We start from the raw sequence: 12,366 nt of genomic DNA, 5'->3' as shown, positions 1-12,366 counted from the left end.
AGCCAATCAATATTTATGAAAGTGAAATGCAATATCAAGAACATATCACATTTCATTATTTGAACTACTGTTCAAATTTTATATTCCATTACCCACACAATAGGAACCATATGTCATTTTATACATCTGAAATATGGTATATATTAGACAACATATTTCAGTGCTACCACCCAGGAACAATATTTGAATCTATACATGTGCAATATGATATATATTACACTACATGTTTCAGTACTACCAACGAGGACATATCATATGTCATTGTATACATGTGAAATGTCGTGTTTGTTAATTATATCATTTCATACTATAAAACTGATCTCATATTATATTGTCCCCACAATTGTTGGATTACACATAAACAGATAGAATTGTTATAGTTACAACATCTAACATTTCATTATTTCATTTCTTACTATACAAGTGAAAAGTCATATTTATAACAGCGCATATTTCATTGATTGCACAATAATTTCATTTCATATAATGATATTGAAGTTTGGTAATTACAATGTCTAATATTTCATTCTATCCACAATAGGGAACTTACCAAATTAATATTTATATTGCTCATGTGACACAAATATGAAAAATGTTTTCCATATTTGCTATGCAAATATTGCATTTTATATTATGAAAGTGAAATGACATATATAGAACATATCACATTTCATTATTTCCACTATTTTACATAATGAAATTTGAACATATTATGATAATGAAATTTGATTGTTACAACATCTCATATTTCATTACACAAAAAATAGGAACAACCTGTGATTCTATACATGTGAAATATTGAAATACGATTAGTTAAGTCATATCTTCCATTTCAATTTTCCGTCATACATTCTATTACCGGTGAAATATTGAAATATGATATATATTATTTACAGAAGTTTTTTTTTATGTAATATGTTTTTTCCTTCAGGTCTGTCCAACATGAAACATTAACATCAGTACAAATTATTGCAAATATCATATATACCTGTTTTTTTAATTGAAAAATATTACATCAAATGTGAAGCTTTAAAGAACATATCACATTTCATGCTATCCACATTTCACTCTTTCTAAACAGACAATCAATATTCATGCAAGTGAAATGCAATATAAAGAACATATCACATTTCATTCTTTCCAATACTGTTCAAAATTGATATTTCATTATACCCACAATAGGAACCATATGTCATTTTATACATCTGAAATATGATATATCTTAGACAACATTTTTCAGTGCTACCAACCAGGAACAATATGTGAATCTATACATTTGCAATAGGATATATATTACACTACATGTTTCAGTGCTACCAACGAGGACATATCATATGTCATTGTATACATGGGAAATGTCGTATTTGTTAATTAAGCATGTTAGCACCGTGTAGTCACATGAGGATATATGAATGTGAAACATTTGGACATCACTTAATGCATACTATAAAAATGATTTCATATTCAATTATTTCATTTCATACTATAAAACTGATATCATATTATATTGTCCCCACAGTTGTTGGATTTTACATAAACAGATTGAATTGTTATAGTTACAACGTGTAACATTTCATTATTTCATTTCTTACTATACAAGTGAAAAGTCGTATTTATAACAGTGCATATTTCATTGATTCCACAATTATTTCATTTCATATAATGATATTGAATTGTGATAATTACAATGTCTAATATTTCATTCTATCCACAATAGGAAACTTACCAAATTAATAATTATATTACTCATGTGACACAAAAGTGAAATATGTTTTCCAATATTTGCTATGCAAATATTGCATTTTATATTATGAAAGTGAAATCACATATATAGAACATATCACATTTCATTCTTTCCACTATTGTACCTAATGAAATGTGAACATATTATGATAATGAAATTAGATTGTTACAACATCTCATATTTCATTACACACAAAATATGAACAATATGTGATTCTATACATGTGCAACTGTGAAATGCGATAAGTTCAGTCATATCTTCCATTTCAATTTTCCAGCATACATTCTATTACCTGTGAAATAGTGAAATATGATATATATTATTTACAAAATTTTTGTTTTATGTAATATATTTTTTTGTTCAGGTCTGTCAAACATGAAACATTAACATCAGTAAAAATTATTGCAAATATCATATATACCTGTTTTTTCAATTGAAAAATATATCATCAAATGTTATGCTTTAAAGAACATATCACAGTTCATTCTATCCACATTTCACTCTTTCAAAATAGTCAATCAATATTTATGAAAGTGAAATGCAATATGACATGTCATTATGTGAATCTATACATGTGCAATATGATATATATTACACTACATGTTTCAGTACTACCAACGAGGACATATCATATGTCATTCTATACATGTGAAATGTCGTATGTGTTAATTAAGCATGTTAGCAACGTGTGGAAATATGAATGTGAAACATTTGTACATCACTTAATGCATACTATACAACTGAAATATGATATTTCATATTCAATTATTTCATTTCATGCTATAAAACTGATCTCATATTATATTTTCCCCACAATTGTTGGATTTCACTTAAAAAGATTGAATTGTTATAGTTACAACGTGTAACATTTCATTATTTCATTTCTTACTATACAAGTGAAAAGTCATATTTATAACAACGCATATTTTCATTGATTCCACAATTATTTAATTTTATTAAATGATATTGAATTGTGATAATTAGAATGTCTAATATTTCATTCTATCCACAATAGGAAACTTAACAAATTAATAATTATATTACTCATGTGACACAAATGTGAAATATGCTTTTCCATATTTGCTATGTAAATATTACATTTTATAATCTGAAAGTGAAATGACATATATAGAACATATCACATTTCAATATTTGCACTATTGTACATAATGAAATGTGAACATATTATGATAATGAAATTTGATTGTTACAACATCTCATATTTCATTACACACAAAATAGGAACAATATGTGATTCTATACATGTGCAATATCATATATATTAAACTACATGTCGAAGTACTACCAACGAGGACATATCATATGTCATTGTATACATGTGAAATGTCAAATTTTTTAATTAAGCATGTTAACAACGTGTAGTCACATGAGGAAATATGAATGTTAAACTTTTGGACATGACTTAATGCATACTATACAACTGAAATATGATATTTCATATTCAATTATTTCATTTCATACTATAAAACTTATCTCAGATTATAGTCCCCACAATTGTTGCATTTGACATGAACAGATTGAATTGTTATAGTTACAACGTGTAACATTTCATTATATCCACAATATGAACCATACGAAAATGCATAATTATATTCCAAAAGATCAGTTGTGCAATATAATATTTTATTTTTGCAATGTTTTTACTCCATTTCAAATTTTAAAATGAAAAATTTATATGTAAAATATGATATACGATATGCCATAATATTTCACTACAGTATTTCCATTTCAAATACATAGTTATAATTCACATTTTAGTCACATGAGGAAATATGAATGTGAAATAGGATATTTTATATTTGCTATGTATTTATTCCATTGCATATATTGTACTTAAAAAGAATTATGTACAACAAATCATATTACATTATTCCATAACTTGTTCCATTTCATATTATCATAATGAAATGTGATAGTTACAATACATCAAATATGATATCTCTGACGGAACATATTTCAGTTCTACCACCGACGACATGTCATATTTCATTTCTTTTATGTGAAATGTCACAGTTGTTCATGAGATATTTCAGTTCTTCATTTTGCAAATTCTATCATATGAAATATAAAATATAATCCTTGTCTATTCAAATCAATTTATACATACATTCTTTTCATACCCAAGTAGTCACATATAATATTGATGAAATTTCATTTCTGATTAAAATGTAATATGAAATGCTATATTAACGAATTTAAAACGTCATATATGAAAACCAATATAAATATCATATTATGTAGTTATTCAACCGAAAATTGATATTTGCAATTTCAAACGTGAATACATCACTTAATTCATTCTATACATGTGATAAATCATATTTGTTATTCAATTATTTCATCAATTACTATAAAAGTGAATTGTCATAGTTACAACGTCTCATATTTCATTGTATCCACAAAGGAAACAGTACCAAGTAAATAATTATAATCCTAATGTGACTCCAATGTGAAATATGATATTTGATATTTGCTATGTATTTATTGCGTCGCATTTTTTGAAACTAATAAGTGTTATGTAGAACAAATCATATTACATTGTTTCAAAAAATGTCAAATTTCACATGTTTTTTATTTTCATATAATTAACATGTGAAATATATGTATTCATTATTTTATTTCATATACTGCGTGTCAGATTTTATATGAATTACTTTTCATATTTCATTTTTAAATAATAAATACCTATGACCAAATATAAGTACAATATTCAGGATGTACGACATGGAAGGACATCTCAACACTGTAATATGTAACTTCAAATTAAAATATTCTAGTTATTAGGCACGTTCGAAACATTCAAATATATTACAATCTACCTTATATCATCCAAATAGGACTAACATCCTTACAATCCTTAAAATATTAGACATGGAAGCTTCGCCAAAAGGTAGGACGAACCAACTTGACGTTTCAAGTGTACATGATACGTCTTCATCGCCCAAAATAAAAACACTTCTGCCTTGTTAGTTCACATGCCCAGATAAGCCTACATTTCAAACATAAATGTGAGTGTTTCATAACTGGTAGCACTAAATATCCTGGTTCAATTACTAAACAAAAACCTACCAGGGATATATAAAGTTGCATATGGGTGGAGTGACATAGTAACTTCTGGTCCAAACACCTTTCTACCAGCTTCATTGCAAATGTCCACTTCATAGACACCATCTGCAGTTCTAACAATCACCATTTCTCTATCTTCAAAAACATGAAGTAATATTGCTTTAGGCTTCCAGCACAAATGTGTTGTTCTTGGGAAGGAAATAATTGGTTGCAGTTGAATCACTTTATGAGGAGTCCAGCATATTGTTTCATCTAAATCAGCTTCCATCCTCCATATTCTCATCTCAAAATTAATAACAGCAGCAACACCAAGTTCATGATTTCTAATCTTCATTACATGAACATTCCTCCTAAGAATTGTATCAACCTCATGAGGTTGTTCTATGTAGCTCATGCTGCTGTCAATCATATTGAAACTAAACAGATGGTTTACACTCATTACCCAATACATGACATTTCCAACAATGGTTCCAGGACGGAATTCGACATATGACAAAGATGGAAGAACACACACAGCACATTTCCACTCAGCAGTAGCAGAACAAAAGGTGTACACCTTGGTTGGATTTCTTCCTGTGCTAATCCAAATGATTTTGATAGGACAATTATTGCATCCATCCTTGTGATCATGATTCGCAGCACACAATATACTAGCCTGGCTATTCGTTTCATTCTCTGGTTCTTGTGTGAAACTTGTTTCTCCATTCATAGGATCCCAGACTGCGAGAATCCTACCTTGTGTGCACAGCAATAGTACCTTGCCATGACGAACATCAACAATTAGCATATTGTTTAAGAAAGGATCGTCAGTTTCACTTTGCAAATGTTGCTCAAACACTTCAGCTCTAACCATATCAGGATGTTGACCAACAGCAAGGAATCTAAATATTCCATCTATTCTTGTGAAAAGTCCTAGGAAAGGAGGACTCTTCTGATTATCAATCAACAGTCTCCTAAAGGAATTGCTTGCAATTAACCTCTTCCACTTTTTGCACACACTTATTGCTCTGGCAAGACTATTTGGGTGTGCTGGCAAACATGATAAAATAATTTGTTTAATGTCATCAGGTAATACTGATAGGTCACCCGTTTCTTCATCGCTTTGATCGTCCATCCTACAACAAGTAGCTGGTTTATATTCTAATTGAAATTCCAAATTCCACCCACTAATTGATATATGTAACTTGATAATAGTGAGATGTTGAAAGAATGAACCAGAGAAACAATAAATTCATAAACGTAGGCCATTAATCCAACTATATTAGCACTATCTAACGCATAATTTTACTGGAAAATACATTGTAACAGATATAAACAAGTTAAAAGATTCGCAGTGACGCTGCTGTTCTTGTAACAGTTGCAAAAAACATTCAAGTAAATCGCCACATCTAGCATTCAGTGAATATATTTTTACTAGTACATAAGTGGTATGTTATGTTTTTGATTTAGAAGAATCGAATGCTCAATAAAGGCAGGAAAGTGATGAACAAACGCCAAATGCAACATTTCCAAAGATCTAATGTCTTCTAGCAAAATCTACATCAAATAAATTGGGTAAAGGAACGTACCAATGATTTCAGAGACAGAAAGAGAAGATTTGATGTGCTTCTCAGGAGTAAGACGAACATAGTGGACGAGCTTCGGTCCTAATGGTTCCGTCGACTAATGCAGTTGCCAAGGGTTCCTTCTTCAAACTCATTCCATTATCTTCAGTACTCTTGTTTTCCTTCTGCCTGGTACTCTGTGTTGTAGCTATGGCGTTGAAAGCGAGAGGTAGAGGACACACTATAGAAAAGGTATCTGTGCACCACTCCACAGAGATAAATGTATGACATAATAAAAAATTATTTTACTAAGGCTGAGATGTCGTTACCTGAGTCTCCGCAGTCATGGGGTAACAAGTGCCCTTGCATTAAGTGGTATTTTTCCATCAAACGCCACTCTTTGATGTAAGTGTGACAACGGTATCACATTTCACTACTTACAATATCATGTTTCAATATTTCATAAATACATTTTAGTAGTTTCACTAGTTTTGATATCTTAATTTCCTAATTTCCCTTCTTTCAATAGCATATTTAACTCATTCATCTAATTTAAGTTGTTTCAATAATAGATTTAGGTGAATTCATAAATTTGTTTCATCCCATTTTACTAAATTCACTCGTTATCAATAACATATTTCACTAGCTTCAAAAAATGATTCACTAGTTTCACTAACAACCAAATATGATTACAATTGTTTCAATCACAAATTTCACTCATTTCACTCGTTTCAATAATATACTGAACTAATTCAAAATATTGAAACGAGCTCAAATATATTCAACATTAGTCTTATTATAAAGTTTTTTGCGTAATGATTATAAAGATCAAATTGGTTTTCGAATCAGAATATTGTTATTATTGAAACGAGTTCATAGTTTACGTTTTTATTCCATCTTCCAATTGCATATAAGACAAACTTATATCATTAGAACATCAAATTGATAAAACAAATCAAAGAACTAATTTCCATCATACAACATAATTTCTCAGTAAATCGACAAGCCAAATGAAACATTTCTAGTGCATCGAACAAATAACTAAAATGAAATTACATAGATAGCCAACACATTGATACATAGTAGGTAATAACAAGATAGGATCACATGCAACTAGTTGGAAGTCCGAGCTCCAATTGTTCCAATTATCTCCGACTCTAACTCATCTTCACCAAGTTGATTGTACTCAAACACTGTCTCCGCAAACTTCTGAATGACATCTTCCCAAACAAAAACTTCACAACCAAGGTGCTGAAAGGTAGAAAGCCAAATTTTAGAACATGGCGCAATGTTGCAAAAAATATAAAATGTAAATTTACTAACCCGTTTCCACTAGAGTTTTTCGTTCAAACCGTCACTATTTTCAACCCATCCGTTCCCGCACCTGTAGAACATTCGACCATTGTGTTCTCCACCTAAACACTTCCTAGAAGCTGCAGGTCTACCGCAACCACACAAGAACTCAGGTTGAATGAGTTTCTTCTGCGGCAGGTGGACGGCCACTGTGACTATGACAACCATTGCTAACTGCTAGATGTATTTCAGTAGTTATGAGCTAGAGCAATGTGTGTTCAAATGTCATGCGCACAACATATATATAGCATCTGGATTGCTAACTAGTAACTACACATACGCATGCAGTAAAAAGTGTTTTTTCCATGCAAGTAAAATTATATTTTTCACTATGTCACTGCTCCCAATAGTACCGTACCGGTCAAGACGTTTGAGGTAGGAATCGAATAACTTTATGTCTATATGGCAGAAGAATCCTTTATGACCCGTCTATGTACCTGCATGCACAACCACATAAATACAATTCTGAACAGAGGGGGCGATTCATGCTACTACTCTTCAAACCATGGCCTATGTATGATTGCTATTAAGAAGGAAAAAATATAAGTGGATACTATTTCATATTTCAGTTCATTTAAATTTGGTCATAATCTTATTTCATTAAATTTCAAATGTACATTCATTGAATTTGAAATTAAAATATTTGAAGATTTAATATCTCATTTGTCTAACTGTATTTCTTACCTACAGTCTGACTATCTATTACACAATATTTACAACTTTTCAGCACCTTGGTTGATGTATCTAAAGCAATCAAATTATATGACGCAATGGAGAAGTGCTACTACTCTTCAAACCATGTCCTATGTATGATTGCTATTGCGACCATTTCATATTTCAGTAAATTGAAATTGTATCATATTCATTTTTCATTAACTTTGAAATGTACATTTCATATATTATAAATTACAAAGTATGAAGATTTAATTTCTCATTTGTCTAACAATAATGATTACCTACAGTCTGAATATCTATTACATAATATTTACACCTATTCACCACCTTGGTTGATCTATCTAAAGCAATCAAATTATATGAAGCAATGGAGAAGTGTAAGAACTTATGATGTACATACAATGACACTATAAAATGAAATGCTGAAAACTTTTTTGTTTCACATTTCACATGGCTAAAACAATATCAAACTTCTGTAAATAATAATAATAATAATTAGTGATATATATTTGGGCGTCCAGTTATTAATACGACAATCATACTGATACTTTATCAAGTCTAAAATTAATTTGAAGAAATTACATGATAACATATACTATACTTTTAACATAGTATTACCATCTAGGAGGGCGTTTTCTAAAATTTGAACTACTGGTATGTGCATTCCACCAGACGTTTCATTCTCAGAGGATGCGTGTACTAATTGAATTGAAAAAGTTGTCAGCCTAGTACTGGTCAGAGAATCTTATGATTCTCCAGCTAGGAAGCTGTTACACGTTACTTTCTTACTATGTACTGGAAAGCTATTTCTCCATCTAGTATTGTCACATCAATAGAGATATGCATTGATCCATTACCAGCCAATGCCAGTACCTGCCTATGCTTAATTTAGAAAAATAATTTTTGAAACAGTGCTTCATCAACCTCTATATAAGAACCAGATTTCCCAGCTGTCATCACAACAACATTCCATTCAGTCATTCCACTACCATATTGGTTGAAATGCCACCACGCAAGCACAAGAACAAGGTTAAGCCAACCAAGAAGAAGGATGTACCCAAGATACCTTGGTTCCTAACGGCTTCTGGGCAATCTATTGACCATCAAGTTGAAGCTGCTACAAGTGGTACTGCTACTCCAACAAATACGACCAACTCGTCTTCCACATTTGACGACTCAAGTGAGTGCTGCCATCTATCCCCTGAGGTCATCCGATTCTTGACCACGGACTTGGTATCCGAACACATCAAGGCAGAAGCAAAAATGTATGGTATGCCAACTAAGAACAAGCATAGTGTTTCATATACAGATGATCCTTATGTGTCTCGGTTAAGGAATATCAATGAAAGCATAGAAACTAATCAAAGAACCAATGTTGAAGATAAAGAAGATGGCAGCGCATCGCAGCAGTATCAACCGTCTTCTTCGAGCAAAGAATATGATAGCATTATAATCTTATCTTCAGATGAGGACGATGCTATGCTTAGATTACTTTTTTCTTTTGTTTTCCAAATTGTATCTTTAATTATTAGTTGCTACTTTTTCCGAAATGTAATTCTTTTCCTAATTAATATATGTAATGCTATGTCTATCAATGTATCTCTTATGTTTTTGAAGTGCAAGGCTTTGCGATATATTAATGTTTGCAGCAAAAATGTGTTATATTATCACCTGGATATAGATATAAATATGTGCATGCTTAGAACAAGCATTTTCCCCCTAAAACATTGATGCAGAACACATTGAATAACGTACATCATGATCTTAAATATTTTCTATTTCATAAATAGCATGGATCAACAGAACCGTTCCATGGCGTATGCAAGTATCAAAAATGGGCAGTAAGACGACGATATCCACCATAAACCCATTTCTAAAAGTTTACAATTTCTCATACTATACACAACATCCATCATTGATAATGCCTATAATTAGTATAATCATATAATTCAGTTCTATTAAAGTGAAAAAATATAATTTTGAATAGGATATGAAGGATGTCCATATTCTATTATTTACATATTAAAGGCAAAGCATATTTCAATAAACTGGATTTCCTATTACATCATATGCAATATAATGTTACATATATGTCTTTTTTCTATCAGGTTAAACTATGTCAATAATTCACATACCAAATTGTTTACCATCTCTTTATAAACTAGTAAGAAATGAATAATTTTTATCATTTATGCCACTGGTTATGTATCAGTACTCAGTTTTGCCACTATGAATATCAACTACTACAAAATGACATAGGTTCGTTAGGCGCATGCTCGAAAAGTGCCAAATTACAACTTGATTTCAAGCATAGCATCTTACATTAAGATAATAAATATGCTAATGCTTTTATTAATTATTTATTATGATTTCGAACTTGAATGTTATATATTTAGCTCCTAGAATAATCGAAATGTATTTGATTTCGTACTTATTATGTGTAACACTATAAGTATGAATGTATTTCTAATGTTCGTCATGGGCAATGTTTTGTAATAGATCAAATTTTTAATTTTTGAACCGCTAATTTGAATGTCATTATAACATGAATATAGTATTACAAATGTGCATTCCTATACTAAAAATGTATGATATGAAATAGCTATTATTTTCTGACGAGCCTGGAACAAGAAAACCATTCTAACATATCCAGAACTATCACAAAAGCGCACTATTACGACGACATCCAAAATGTATGAGTTTGTACTAATGTACAAAAACAATTTGTATGAACGGCATCCTACGTTGGCGGTACCAACAACAACATTTCTGCCATTGAAAGCACACAAACTAACCAGAGAACCATTGACTTAGCTTGGTATCATAACAAACTAATCACACAAACTAATCAAAAAACACATTTCCTAACTTGGTATCATAACTTATTTGTCTTGGTTAAGGAATATCAATGAAAGCACATAAACTAATCAGAGAACCATTGTCTTAGCTAAAGAAGATGGCAGCGCACCGGAGCTCTATCAACCGTCTTCTTCCCGCAAACTATATGATAGCTTTATAAGGTTTTCTTAATATGAGGAGGATGTTGATCCTTACATTACTTACTTATTATGTTTTCTAAATTGTATTTTAATTTATTACTTCCCACATATATTGAAATTTAATTCATTGGCTACTTAATATATGTAATGATCTGTGTATGAATGTATCTAGTATGTTTGTGAAGTGCAATGCTTTGCGATATTATAAATATTGCACCAAAAATTGCATTTTATTATAACATGAATATGGTTATCAAAATGTGCATGCTTATAGCAAGCATGTATCCCCTAAATAAATTGATGTACAAGAATTTTAATAACGTACTTTATGATCTGAAATAGTTTAAACTTTATAAACAACATGGACAAAGAGAACAATTAAATGTCTTATGCAAGCATAACAAACACGTAGTATGACGACGATATCCACCCTACATACATTTGTACAAGTTTACAATATAATGTACTATAGACAACATCCATCGGTGATAACGTCTAAAATTAGTAACATCATATATTTCATTACTATTAAAGTGAACACATCTAATTTTAATTATTATATGAAGCAATGTCCATATTGTATTATTTCAAATATGATATGAACTTACATATTAAAGGCATAACACAGTTCAATCTACTGTGTTTCTTATTACATCATATTGAATATAATGTTATATATTTGTCTATTTTCGATCAGCTTAAACTATGTGAAGAAACAAATTACTTTTTTTTATTTAACTGGTATAATAATATTTATCGAATTAAGTTTAATCTTCACATACCGAAATTGTTTCCCATATCTTTATAAAGTAATAAGAATTGAATCATTTTTATCATTTATGCCACAGCTTGTGTTTCGGTAATCAGTTTTGCCAATATCAACCTCAAATGCTAATAAATGCCATTGCTTCGTCAAACGCATCCTCAAAAGTGCCAAAGTACAACATGATTGCCATCATATAAT

This window comes from Triticum urartu, chromosome 3 (genome assembly GCF_003073215.2).
Source record: "Triticum urartu cultivar G1812 chromosome 3, Tu2.1, whole genome shotgun sequence".
NCBI lineage: Eukaryota > Viridiplantae > Streptophyta > Magnoliopsida > Poales > Poaceae > Triticum > Triticum urartu.
Note: the sequence above shows the minus strand (reverse complement) of the source record.